The sequence below is a fragment of the Grampus griseus genome (assembly GCF_964374135.1).
Source record: "Grampus griseus genome assembly, chromosome: 5".
Lineage (NCBI taxonomy): Eukaryota > Metazoa > Chordata > Mammalia > Artiodactyla > Delphinidae > Grampus > Grampus griseus.
In genome coordinates, this window is record NC_138998.1 from 90,215,728 (window position 1) to 90,231,064 (window position 15,337).

The following is a 15,337-nucleotide window of genomic DNA, read 5'->3' on the forward strand; positions in this document are numbered from 1 at the left end:
TTTGTTATATTCATTCATTTTATTTTTTAGATTGCACATATAAAGAATTACATAGAGTATTTGTCGTTCTCTGTCTGACTTATTTTATGAAGGATAATGCCCTCCAGGTCCATCCACATTGTTGCAAATGGCAGAATTTCATTATTTTTTATGGTTGAGTAATATTCCTCTGTGTGTGTGTGTGTGTGTGTGTGTGTGTGTGCGTGCATGTGTGTGTACACCACATCTTCCTTAGCCATCTGCTGATACACGTTTAGATTGCTTTCATATTTTGGCTATTGTAAATAATGCTACTGTGAACACTGGGGTACATGTGTCTTCACGAATTAGTGTTTTTGGTTTTTTTTGGATTTATAAACAGGAGTGGAATTGCTGGAACATATGGTGATTCTAAGCTTAGTTCTTTGAGGAAGCTCCATACTGTTTTCTAAAGGGGCTGCACCAATTTACATTTCCACCAACAGTGTATTAGTGTTCTCTTTTCTCCATATCTTTGCCAACATTTGTTATTTGCAGTCCTTTTGATGATAGCCATTCAGAAAGGTGCGAGGTGATATATCATTGTGGTTTTGATTGGCATTTCTCTGAATAGCAATGTTGAACATCCTTGCATGTGCCTGTTGGCCATCTGTATGTCTTCTTTGGGAAAATGTCTATTCAGGTCTTCTGCCCATTTTTTTAATCAGGCTGTTTTTTTTTTTTTTTAATATTGAGTTGCATGAGCTATTTATAAATTTTGGATATTAACTCCTGGTTAGTTATATCATTTACAATCATTTTCTACCATTCAGTAAGTCTTTTCATTTTGTCAGTGGTTTCCTTTGCTATGCAAAAGCTTTGAAGCTTAATTAGGTCTCATTTGTTTATTTTGTCTTTTGCTTCTTTTGCCTTAGGAGACAGATCCAAAAACATATTGCTATGATTTATGTCAAAGAGTGTTCTGCCTATGTTCTCCTCTAGCAGTTTTATGTTTTCTGCTCTTACATTTAGGTCTTTACTCCATTTTGAGTTTATTTTTGTAGATGGTATGAGAAAATGTACTAATTTCATTTTTTAACACGTAGCTGTCCAGTTTTCCTAGCACCACGCATTGAAGATACTGTCTTCTCTCCATTGTATATTCTTCCATACAAATTGTGAAAATTTTTGTTCTAATTCTGTGAAATATGCCACTGGTATGAAGAATAAAATATAAAGAATATTTTATTTTATTTTATTTTATTCTTTTATAAAGAATAAAATATCTAGGAATAAACCTACCTAAGGAGGTAAAAGACCTATACTCGGAAAACTGTAAGACATTGATGAAAGAAATCAAAGATGACATAAACAGATGGAGAGATGTACTATGTTCTTGGATGGGAAGAATCAATATTCTGAAAATGACTATACTACCCAAAGCAATCTACAGATTCAATGCAATCCCAATCAAATTACCAATGGCATTTTTCACAGAATTAGAACAAAAAATTTTACAATTTGTATGGAAACACAAAAGACCCCAAATAACCAAAGCAATCTTGAGAAAGAAAAACGGAGCTGGAGGAATCAGGCTCCCTGACTTCAGACTATACTACAAAGCTACAGTGATCAGACAGTGTGGTACTGGCACAAAGACAGAAATATAGATCAACAGAACAGGATAGAAAGCCCAGAGATAAACCCACACACATCTGGCCACCTAATCTATGACAAAGTAGACAAGAATATACAATGGAGAAAAGACAGCCTCTTCAAGAAGTGGTGCTGGGAAAACTGGACAGCTACATGTAAAAGAATGAAATTAGAACACTCCCTAACACCATACACAAAAATAAACTCAAAATGGATTAAAGACCTAAATGTAGGACTGGGCACTATAAAACTCTTAGAGGAAAACATAGGAAGAACACTCTTTGACATAAATCACAGCAAGATCTTTTTGGACCCACCTCCAACAGTAATGAAAATAAAAAGAAAAATAAACAAATGGGACATAATGAAACTTAAAAGCTTTTGCATAGCAAAGAAAACCATAAATGAGACAAAAAGACAACCCTCAGAATGGGAGAAAATATTTGCAAATGAAAAAACTGACAAGGGATTAATCTCCAAAATATACAAACATCTCATGAAGCTCAATATCAAAAAAACAAACATGGGCTTCCCTGGTGGCGCAGTGGTTTGAGAGTCCGCCTGCCGATGCAGGGGACACGGGTTCGTGCCCCGGTCCGGGAAGATCCCACATGCCACGGAGCGGCTGGGCCCGTGAGCCATGGCTGCTGAGCTTGCGCGTCCGGAGCCTGTGCTCTGCAACGGGAGAGGCCACAACAGTGAGAGGCCCGCATACCACAAAAAAATAAATAAAAAATAAAAATAAGTAAATAAAGTCTATTTTGTCTGATATGAGTACAGTATGTCCCCTACATACACCTTCAGAGATGCAAACATGTGTTTGCATGTCCAGTCATGTAAATTAGTTCACGTGTCTGGTGTACGTTGTCACGTGCATGCGTTCTCTACAAGTGGTTGTGATTTTGTGTACTTTGCTGTACAGTACTGTATAGAGTACAGTAGTATAGCATCTTTATTTCAAGCTCAGGATGTCCAGGAGCAAGCGTAAAAGCAGCAGTATATACTGATTATGTTAGTTGGGTACCTAGGCTACCTTTGTTGGACTTACGAACAAATTGGGCTTCTGAACACTCTCTCAGAACTGAACTCGTTCGTATGTAGGGGACTTACTGTATTGCTACTCCACTTTCTTGTCGTTTGCATTTGCATGAAATATTTTTTCATCTTCGAACACTTTCATTTTTTGTGTGTCTTTAGCTCTGAAGTGAGTGTCTTGTAAGCAGCATATAGATAGGTCTTGATTATTTTATCCAATCAGCCAACCAATGTCTTTTGATTGGAGCATTTAGTCCATTGACATTTAATGTAATTATTGATTGGTATGTGCTTATTGCCATTTTATTACTTGTTTTCTGGTTGTTTTCTGTTCTTTCCTTCTTTCTGTTTCTTTCTTTGTGATTTGATGGTTTTCTTTAGTAGTATGCTTGTGATTCTTTCTTTCTAGTTTTTGTGTATCTATTGTAGGTTTTTGATTTGTGTTTACTGTGGGGTTCGTGTATGCAGATCTATAACTATATCTACTTGTTTTAAACTGGCAGTCATTTACATTCAAGCAGATTCTAAAAGAGCTACATTTTCTACTCCCCTTGAGGTAAAATTTTGATGTCATATTTTACATCTTCACGTTTATAACTTTACTGATTATTATAGTTATACTTGATCTTATAGTTTTTTCTCTTTTAATATTTACACTAGCTTATTTAAGTGGTTGATCCTCAGCCTTACTATATATTTGCCTTTAATAGTGGGAATTTTCCTTTACTACAGATACTTACTGTTATATCCCCTTCCTTTCCAGTTAGAAAAGACCATTGAGGGTTGGTTTAGTATTGATGAACTAATTTAGTTTTTGCTTGTCTAAGAAGTTCTTTATCTCTCCTTCAATTCTAAAAGATAATCTTTCAGGGTAGAGTATCCTAGGTTGCAGGTTTTTTTCCAGGACTTTGAATATATCTTGCCACTCCCTCCTGGCCTGCAAAGTTTTTGCAGAAAAATCAGTGTATAGCCTTATGGGGGTTCCTGGGTATATGACTCTGTTTTTCCCTTGCTGTCCTTAGAATACTCTCTTTATCTTTAACTTTTGCCATTTTAATTATGATATGTCCTGGTTTGGGTCTGTTTGGGTTCATCTTGTTAGGGACCTTCTGTGCTTCCTGGACCTGGTTATTAGTTTCCATCTTCAGATTCAGGATGTTTTCAGCCATAATTTTATCAAATACATTTTCTACTCCTTTCTTCCTCTCTTCTTCTGAGACCCCTATAATGCGAATGTTGGTATGCTTGATGTTGCCTCTTAGGTCCCTTAAACTGTTATCTTTTTAAAATTTGTTTTTCCTTTTGCTGTTCTGGTTTGGTGATTTCCAGTATTCTGTCTTCCAGATCACTATTCATTCTTCTGAATCACCTAGCCTGCTATTATTTCCTTCTAGTGTGTTTTTCATTTCAGTTATTTTATTCTTCAGTTCCAACTGGCTCTTTTTTAAAAAATATTTTTTAGTTCTTTGTTAAAATTCTTACTGTGTTCATCTATTCTTGTCCCAAGTCAGTTAGCATTCTCACTACTAATGCTTTGAACCCTTTATCTGGAAAATTGTTTATTTATGTTCATTAGTTGTTTTTTCAGGGCCTTTGTTTTGTTCTTTCAATTGAAACAAATTTCCTCTGTCTTCTCATTTTGCTTAACTTTCTCTGTCTCTATGAAATTAGGTGAAACAGTTTCCTATTCCAGTCTTGAAGGGGTGTCCTCGTATGGGAGCATCCTTATATAGTCTGTGTGTACCCAGTGGCTTTGGTGCGAGAGCTGGATCTGATGTGAGCATGCGTCATATCTTTCCCCAGGGTTTGCTGGCAGGTATCACCTTGGTAGGAGGTGGGGCTGAGGATGGAGAGGATAGGACCAGAGTCAAGTGTAAGCCAGGCCTTCTCCTCTACTCAGTGTGCCCAGTGGCCAGCACCACCCTATTGGGGGTGGGCTCTAAGTTGCTGGAGCAGAAGCCATGAGGGTCAGCCCTGAGGTGGCTATGTTCCCTTTAAAATTTGTGTTCTTCCCACTCCCAGCACTGGCTGCCTTGTCCCAGAGGGGAGCAGTGCTGGATCAATAAGGGCTGTTGCAGGTGCTTGGGGTGGGTCTGGGTATGAGCTTTGGTGGCCCCAGCTACAGTCAGAGCCCAGAACTGCTTTTGATGGCTGCCTCCTTAGGCGCTGTAATGGCTGCCCCTACACTGTTCAGAAACTGATCCGTGTCTGTGCTGGTCCCGCCCCTCACAGTGGAGCTCTCTCCTTGACGGTGGCAGTGCTTACTCCAGTGTGGAGCTGCATCGTGAAACAAGCAGGGCCAGAGTAGGCCCTTGGCTGAGGCCGGGGCGCCCATTGGGCGGTCATGGGAAACTGGCCAGCATCCCACGCAGTTTCAGTCTACCTCTGCTCTATTTTAGGAGTAAGCAAGCATATGTGTTCCTCCTGAGTGGAGTCCAGGCTTCCCCCAGCCCTTCTGTTAGTCCTACCAGCTCTAACCAGCCAAGGGGACTTGTCTTCATGGTGTTGAACCCCAGGGCCGTGTGCGCAATCTGTTGCTCAAACCGTTCACTCTGTAGGGAGGTTCTCTGCCCATGTAATCCCCCTCCTCTTTTGAGTACCCTCCCTGTGGTGCAGGTCCCAACCTGATCACTTCTCTTCCCTTTCCCCATTCTTTGTGGTTCTTTCTTATAGCCTTGATTGTGTAAGAGTCTTTCTGCCAGTCTCCAGTTAGTTTTTACTGAAAATTGCTCCACGTACAGATGCATTTTTGTTGTGTTCCTGGGGAGAGGTTAATTCCGTGTCCTCCTACTCCACCATCTTGATCTATCTCCTTTGGGTTTGACAGTTTTGGTTTTAAAACAGCTATATGCATTTACCTTGTCTTATCTGTGTGATTTTTATTTAAACTTCCTAAACATATTATATACATTCTATACTTCTGGTATATCAATCAGATAAATAACATCATTCCTACAAAATGTTTAAGAATTTTAGGGGACAGAGATCAAGATGGCAAAATTGGAGGACGTGGACTCACCTCTTCCCACAAATGCATAAAAAAAGTATATCTACATGAGGAACAGTTCTCACAGAATACCTGCTGAAAGCTGGCAAAAACACTCATATAACCAAAATTGCAACAAAGATCATCACATAACTGAGTAGAACAAAAGAAAAGAAAAGAAAAGAAAGAAAAAGGAATCAGTACATGGCCTGCACCTCTGTGAGGGAGCTGTGAAAGAGAAAATGTTCCCTCACCCTCGGAACTCCCTTCAATGGCTAGAGGATTGGCCAAGACAGAAAGGGAGCTTCAGAGGCTCAGAGGAGAGTGCAGCACCTGGATTGCGGCAGGCAGAACAGAGAGAGACCAGTGCAGAGGGTCTTGGCCACCTGCCTGCAGTCCCCAGCCTGAGGTGTGCGTCTGCTGGTGTGTACGGGGGCTGGGAGCTGAAACTCGGGCTTCAGAGCACAGACTCAGGGAGAGGACTGGGGTTGGCTGCATGGAGACAACCTGAAGGGGCTGGAGTGTGGTCTGAGCTGCAATGGGGGCGTCCGCAGGACTGAGCCTAGGTCTGCTATAGGATCCCAATTTTTAACACAAGTGCTGAAGGGAGGCGTGGACCCCAGACATAGCGGCCTCATTCTCGGTGTGCTCACAGGAGGCATGGCTCCACCTCTACGAGACCTGGGAGCACCCAGGCACTGGCAGGTTGCCCACACATGGAGAGGCTGAAATCTGAGCCATCTCCTAGTGGCTGTGCTGCCCCCGGATTTACGTGCTGCCAGCAGCTTTGTAAGCTCAGTGCCTGTGGGACATCTGAGCAGATTACTGGTGCCCCCGTGGCAGGGGCAGAGCCGGGGTTAGCAGCTGTGGGCTTTGCGGGAGTACGCATGTGGAGGCAGGGCTGGGGTGTGGTCTGATTCTGTAGCTCCTGGCAGGGGGTCCAGGTGCATGACTATGGAGGTCCTGGTACCTGACTTCAGCAGATCTGTGCCAACAAATCTGCACTGGTGGCTGTGTGAGCACAGTGCCTGAGGGACACCTGGGCTGATTGCCTGCATTCCCATGGTTGAAGTGGGGCCAGGGGCAGTGCCAACAACAGTGTATTTTGTGAGCCCACACAGCTGGGGGTAGGCGACACCATAGAGTGCACTTCCTGGTGGACAGCTCCTGTGGAGGAATACCCAATGGTTCCTCTCCCAGCAGAAGTGTTCCAGTCCTGCCTGCCTCACACCACAGCTCAGAAATGGCTCTGGGGGCTTCTGCTCCAACAATCAGGGAGCAGACCCTGCACTCGACGGGGCTGTGACAGCCACAGAGCAAAGAGGAGGCCCCACTCAACATCCAGTGCAAGCTCTGGTCATCACAACACTGATCACACCCCTTATCAAAGGGGTGATGGCCAGCACACACTGAGGAAAGACATGACAGGCATCCATACTGAAAACAACCCTTATACCAACAATATTAATTTGAACAGACTGATCGCTAGAAGTGAAATAGAATCTGTAATTTAAAAAACTCCCTGCAAAGAAAAGTCTCAAGATCAGATGTCTTCACTGGGGAATTCTATCAAACATACAAAGAAGAACTTATACCAGTTCTTCTCAAACTCTTCCAAAAGATTGAAAAGGGGTGAACACTTCCAAAGTCATTCTATGAAGCTGCCATCACCCTGATATCAAAACAAGACAGGCAGTACCAAAAAAGAAAATTGTGGGCCGATATTGATGAATATAGATGCAAAAATTCTCAACAAAATATTAGCAAACTGAATCCAGCAACGCATAAAAAAGATCATACACTACGACCAAGTTGGATTCATCCCAGGGTCACAAGGATATTTCAACATACGCAAATCAATCGATGTGATATACCACATCGACTAAAGAAAAGACAGAAAACACATGATCATCTCGATAGGTGCAGAAAAAACACTTGATAAATTCAACATCCATTCATGATAAAAACTTCAAAGTGGTTATGGAGGGAACTTATCTCATCATAATAAAAGCTATTTATGACAAACCCACAGCCAACATAATACTCAGTGGTGAAAATGAAAGCCTTCCCACTAAAATCTGGAACAAGACAAGGATGCCCACTCACACTAGTTCTATTCAACATAGTATTGGAAGTCCTAGCTACAGCAGACAAACAAGGAAAAGAAATAAAAAGTATCCAAATTGGAAGGGAAGAGGTAAAATTGTCCTTATATACAGATAACATGATACTATATATAGAAAACCCTAAAGGTGCCACACAAAACTACTAGAACTGATAAATGAATTCAGCAAGGTAGCAGGATACAAGATTAACATACAGAAATCTGTTGCATTCCATTACACTAGCAATGAAATATCAGAAAAAGAAAGTTAAAAAAAAGTCCAGTTTAAAATTGCATCAAAAAATACTTAGGGGACTTCCCTGGTGGCACAGTGGTTAAGAATCCACCTGCCAATGCAGGCAACACAGGTTCGATCCCTGCTCCAGGAAGGTCCCACATGCCGTGGAGCAACTACTAAGCCTGTGCACCACAACTACTGAGCCCATGTGCTACAGCTACTGAAGCTGCACACCTAGAGCCCATGCTCCACAACAAGAGAAGCCACAGCAATGAGAGGCCTGCACACCACAATGAAGAGTAGCCCCCTCACCGCAACTGGAGAAAGCCCGCACGCAGCAACAAATACCCAATGCAGCCAAAAATAAATAAATAAAATATATAAATGTATAAAAAAATACTTAGGAATAAACCTGACCAAGGAGGTGAAAGACTATAATGCTGAGAAGTATTAAACATTAATAAAGGAAATTGAAAATGATTCAAAGAAATAGGACGATATCCCATGCTCTTGGATTGGAAGAATTAATATAGTTAAAATGGCCATACTGACCAAAGCAATCTACAGATTTAATGTGATTCCTATCCAAGTAACTGTGACATTTTTCACAGAACTAGAACAAATTATTCTAAAATTTCTATGGAGCCACGAAAGACCCAGAATTGCCAAAGCAATCCTGAGTAAAAAGAACAAAGCTGGAAGCATAACCCTTTCAGACTTCAGACAATACTACAAAGCTACAGTAGTCAAAAGAGCATAGTACTGGCACAAAAACAGACATATAGATCAATAGAACATAATAGAGAGCCCAGAAATGAACCCACATACCTAAGGTCAATTAATCTTTGACGAAGGAGGCAAGCATATCCAGTGGAGAAAAGACAGTCTCTTCAGCAAGTGGCACTGGCAAAGCTGGACAGCTGCATGTTAATCAGTGAAGTGAGAACATTCCCTCACATCCTACACAAAAATAAATTCAAAATGGCTTAAAGACATGACATCATAAAACTCCTAGAGAGAACGTAGGCAAAACATTCTCTGACATAAATCATAGCAATGTTTTCTTAGGTTAGTCCCCCAAGGCAATAGAAATAAAAGCAAAGATAAACAAATGGGACCCAATCAAACTTATAAGCTTTTGCACAGCAAAGGAAACCATAAACAAAATGAAAAGACAACCTACAGACTGGGAAGGAATATTTGCAAACGATGCAACCAACAGGGCTTAATTTCCAGAATATACAAACAGCTCATACAAGTCAACAACAAAAAACAAACAACCCAATCAATAAATAGGCAGAAAACCTAAACAGATATTTCTTCAAAGAAGACATACAGATGGCCAATAGGCACATGAAAAAATGTTCAACATTGCTAATTATTAGATAAATTCAAATCAAGATCACAATGAGGTTTAACTTCACACCAGTCAGAATGGCTATTATTAAAAGTCTACAGTTATGCTGGAGAGGGTGTGGAGAGAAAGGAACCCTCCTACACTGTTGGTGGGAATGTAAATTGGTGCAGCCACTATGGAAAACAGTATGGAGGTTCCTTAAAAACTAAAAATAGAGTTGCTGTATGATCCTGCAATACCACTCCTGGGTACATATCCAGAGAAAACTCTAATTCTAAAAGATACATGCACCCCAGTGTTCATAGCAGCATTATTTACAGTAGCCAAGACATGGAAGTAACCTAAATGTCCATTGACAGATGAATGGATAAGGAAGATGTGGTATATATACATGATGGAATGCTACTCAGCTATAAAAAAAATGAAATAATGCCATTTGTAGTAACATGGATGGACCTAGAGATTATCATATTAAGTGAAGTAAGTCAAACGCAGAAAGACAAATATCATATAATATCACTTATTTGTGGAATCTAAAATATGATACAAATAAACTTACTTACAAAATGGAAACAGACTCACAGACACAGAAAAATTTATGTTTACCAAAGGGTAACAGGGGAGGAATAAATTAGAAGTTTGAGATTAGCTGATACAAACTGCTCTGTATAAAATAAACTGTATAGTACCAGGAACTGTACTTAATATCCTGTAATAAAGCATAATGGAAAAGAATAGGAGAAAGAAATACATATGTATAACTGAATCTCTTTGCTGTACACCAGAAACTAATACAACATTGTAAGTCAACTATACTTCAATAAAAAAGAATTTTAGAAAAACATATTCTTTAAATTAAATACTAATTTCAATGATTTTTATATCAATAGTAATTATCTTCTGGATGCAACAGCTGAAAATATAATTTTTCAGGATTTTAGTTATTTTTAAAATATCAGATTTATATTTTCTTGTCATTAATTGATAGTTCTTTGGACTTGAATAATTTCTAAGCAAGATAAAATACTGAAAAATTGGTCATCATTCATGGTTTTACTATATATATACATTGTTTTAATATGTAATGCATATTTAATATAATATATGTGTATTTTACATATATAATATATTATATATTCCTGTGTTTTTTAATTTGATATGTTATAGAGTTGCTGTACCTTTGTGTGAGAATACTGTGATATGCCATTCAGATCTTCTTTTAGGAATAAAATGTTTATTCATCTAGGAGCAGAGAGTGCTAATAAAAGAAGACCCTTATCCCATTTGGAGGAGTGCCCCAGTTAAAGAAACCTGACTTGCCCTTGGTCACATCTTCCAGAGGCAGCTTATATTCAATGACTAATCAAACATGGGCATAAGAAAGTCCCTTTTATCAATTTGGACATCTCTCAATGGCTATCCCAGTCCTGAGATGTGTGGTCACCTGTGGCCTTCGTAATACTTGCATCCCAGCTCTACTTCTCCCCCTGCTCAGTACTGCTTCCTTCCCCCTACTTCCACAGGTCTTGATCCTAAAAGCACTCCTTGATAATTGTTGTGCATGCTCATCTCCATTTCATATTCTCATATGCTTTTCCTTTATGCATTGTTACAGGATATTGAATATAGTTCCCTGTACTATACAGTAAGACCTTGTTGTTTATTTTACATAGAGTAGTTTGTATCTGCTAACCTCCAACTTCTAATCTATTCCTCCCCCATCCCCTTTCCCCTTTGGTCACCATAAATTTGTTTTCTATGTCTGCTTCTGGGGAATCCAGACTAGGGCACTTTGGGTCTATCTATATACCTACCTACTTGTTATCTTTATCTTCATTATCTATCGATCTATCGATCTAGCTATCCATCCATCCACTCTAAGAAAGTGTAAAAAGGATGTGTGCACCTATAAAATTTTTGATACACCAAATGCTTGTAACAGTTCTCATTACCTATTCTCTAGTTCTCTGAAATAAAAATCAGTTATTTCATTACAAGTTGTAATGTGCATGAGTGATTACGGGTCTGTGAGCAATAGTGCCAAATTTTTTGACTGTATATTTAAGATTATGAGATGTGTTTTTGTTTATCAAGAAAAAATATGAGCTAATTGGTCTTATAGAAACATGTGCTGATGTAGAACAGGCTGTACCTCGGTAAATCTTGAGAATGTAGCAGAGAGTTTTACTGAGGAAACTGCAGTCAGTGATGTGAGTATGATACTTGGCAGAAACTTCTGAAAACAGTGTAGACAGAATTCTTTGGCACCTAAGCAACAATTCAGGAAGGATGACCAATGTTAATGACAACTAAGCAAACCTTTCTTATTTACCAGTCTCTGTCAAAGGAGGGCTATTGAGCAGTATTCATTTTTCAAAAGACAGAAAATAGATGCAGTTGGCCGAGGCTCCAACTCTGATTTATTTATTACCCTTTTGCACATATCATATAAATTCAGAACTTTATGACTATCACCATTTTTATTGGAATCACTAGCAGTAGCTTTATAATTTCTATTAACCCAAGTTTCTTCATGGCATGATCTCTGTTTATCACTTCTGCTTCATCTCTTGTGCTCTTCTTTCTGTCACACCCTGCCACCAACCCCACAAACCACCAATGTCACTTCTGTTGGTAAAATACTCTGTGCTCGTGCTTCAATACAGTCAAGTGGTTAAGAGGGTAGACCCTGCATTCGGTCCAGCCCTACATGTTTTCTGCCACTTCCAAACTGTGTGTCTACAGTCAGTTACTTTCCCACCTTGTGCCTCAGTTTCCTCAACTGAGAACAATGTTAGTACCTCACTTGGATGTGGAAAGATTAAGTGGAGAGTGCTTGATTCATAGTAGCTTACATACTGTTTGGTGCTGTGTTATTTGGTAGAAATTACATATTCTTGTTTAGGGGCTGTTCTGTTCCGTTTTGCTCTCCAAACCTATTACTGTGATTGGGAGTATAGTAAATGTGTGTGCTTAAACATTTCAAGTTCTACTTTATGAATATGTATGATATGTATGAATATGTATGATAAAAGGATTCATTTTGATAGAGTACTTGCACATGTAGATTACTGCGTAACTGTTGAGAAATTAATGAAAATTTTATTTAAAATGTTCCTGTTGCCTGGAGACAACACAGATGCTTGAAAGTATCTCTACAAATTTTGCATTGAACAACTGAGGTTTATGTGTGGATTTGTTTCTTCCTATAAAAAAAATTAGATGTGTAGAAGGCCCCAAGAAAAGTCTCTTTCCTTGTACCTTGACTGGTTCACTACAGGGAGAACATTCTGGAATTCTCTGGTAATCAGGCTTAGGTGTGATTCAAGAAGAGGGGCTGACCTGTGTGAGGAGACTGAAGTGCTAGTTCACATTCAGTTCCTCACTCTGGCTGTTATTACCACTAACGGAAATGCTGTGTGCCCAGCCCAGCTGCTGTGTCCGTATCTCTCTCAAACTGCAGAAAGGCTGCAGGAAGTCTTTAGAAAAGTAGATATTTGTTTTTCCAGGGATTAATGGCACCCTCCTTTGTCTAAGTAATGGATCTTACATGGTATATTTTAAACTTATTGAGCATTACTTAATTCCTATGATGCAGGCCAACAATGTGATTAAAGCTGATTTGCACTAGATCATTTGTCAGATTACTTGGTTACCAGTTAGCCTCCCCAGGTACAAATTTCCACTTCTAAGCACTAAAAATAGCATCTTTACAGAATCCTAAAAAATGCACACTGTAAACCAGTTGCCACATCCAAAAATGAAATTATTCAAGTATTTTATTTGCAACTGAATGTTTGACCGTTGTGGGAAATAGCAACGTAACAAATATGGGGAAATGTTTTGGACGTAATTTTTGCTCTTTTGACACTTAATTTGCTGTCATACATTGACTTCAAAACACTCAGAATCCCAAAACATTCCCTTCATTTGTTTGTTTTCCTTGATTCCATGTTAGCTTTCCCTGACTTCCCACAGACACTGCATTCTATTCACTTTTCTTCACATCTAAATTTTTATTTTCCTAATTCCTGTGGGAAAAAGTGAACAAACCAACATAGCATGCATCAGTTAACCAAAAGACCACCCAAATGTGATTATATATACATATAAATATATAAAGCCCAAGACTAGCATTTGTTTTTTTCTGCTCACTCAGCAAATCAGTCAATATATCCTCATATTGATTATTTTCTTGTCATTCTTTCTCAACTGTCTTGGTCTGGGCCTCATCGTTCCCTGCCCATGTTATTGCAATAGCTTCGTAACAGGTCCCTCTGTCTCTGGTTTATCCCCTCACTAGGTTCTTCTATTCAGCATGGCCAGTATAATTCTCCACTTTCATCATGTCATTTTTTTGCTTAAAACCTGACAATGCCTATTATTTATTTATCATAATGAAACTTTTCAACCCTTCTAACTTAAAGTCAAATACTGAGTTCTGGCCAGCAGAGTGTGGCCAGAGTGCCCATCTCCATGCCTGGACCACAAGACCTTCCACACTACATGCTTCCTCTCTTCCATCATCTGTTGACTGAATGTAGGCAATCCAGTGGAGAACTTGGAGGTGATAGGGGATGGAAGAACCAATAAAAGAGTAGGGTCTTTGAATAACTTCATGGTGCAGAGCTTCTTGCCCCCAAATCCCACTCTTGCCATTGGACTCTTATGTAAACCAGAAAGAAAATTCCATTGTGTGAAGACAGTGAAGTTGTTTGGGGTATTTGTTGAAGCAGTCAGCCGGTTATCCTAATATGTATCACTTTTGCAATAACAGTGTTATCAGTGCAAATCAAGATTAATGAACTTGCTGGGAGGTTATTATTTGGATTTGGGACTTTTTATGCACAGTTTTTTCATTAGTTCCTTCTATATGGCTTTTGAATATAATTGTCTTTTTACTTTTATAATTCTTTAAGCAAGTAATATTTAATACTGTTTTAGAGCATTCGAAAATGTCTATTCATTTGTTCATTCGTTCATGGATGCAACAAACATTTATTTAGCATCTATTTTGTCCTAGGAACAAAGAAGAAGAGAAAAAAGTTATCTTCAATATACTTTTAAAAAGTTAATGGTATATTACAGTCTTATCCTGAGCCCATTTACTACTTAATTTTTACACTCAGTGTAAAACCTCAACATTACCACTCTTCTCAGGGTTCCAAGGGATTAGAATCATTTTCAGTTCTTATCTGAGACACCCAGAATTGTTCTGTTGCCTGATTCTTCCTAGAGTTTGATGGTAGTGGAAGAGTTTTTGTTTGTTTGTTTTTCATTATTCCTTCTGAAGGAAAAATTCTCTTTTACTGAATTCCCACCCTTGTACAAAATCAGTATAGGTTTTCTTTTGCAAGCACCCATTACTTTAGGCATTCCTTTTCATGGCTTGAGAACTTTGATGGCAATACCTTAGTAAAGAAAGCACCTCCCATCACTCCTAGAAGCTGAGTTTTTGTTGGGTAACTAGGTCTAGGGACAGAAGAAGGAAATCACATCTTCTGACATGGTCCAGGACTGAAAGAGTGTGTCATTCTTGGCCAATTCTTTTTCAACCATTCTTCTCTCTGCCATCTGATAAAGTCTGTCTTGTATCTGAGGGCTTAAAAATGACATTTACTAGCTCCCCACTATGGAATTCACATTTTGGACAAGTACAGGGATGTCAAGAAGGTCTTGACACTTTATTTCAAAATCTTGTTTTGCTTCCCAATAGCACCAGTGGCTCATTCTTTGCATTTCCTGCTATAGGAAAATATATATGCCAAGAGCTTTAGATTTGACTCCTGGGTTACTTAAAATGCGAATTAACAGGTAAGCTTGGTCAATGCCATTCTCAGGTGTGTGTAAGAGCGTTAAACAATCCCTGATAATATCTTTCATAACCTTTCTGAGTGAGTAGGGGTTGAGGCATGTCAAGAAAGGTCAAGAAAGGGGAGAGGGAGGTTAAAAAGAAGCCTGATATTTGGTTTCTGAGCCTGGCTCTGGAACCAGATCTAACAT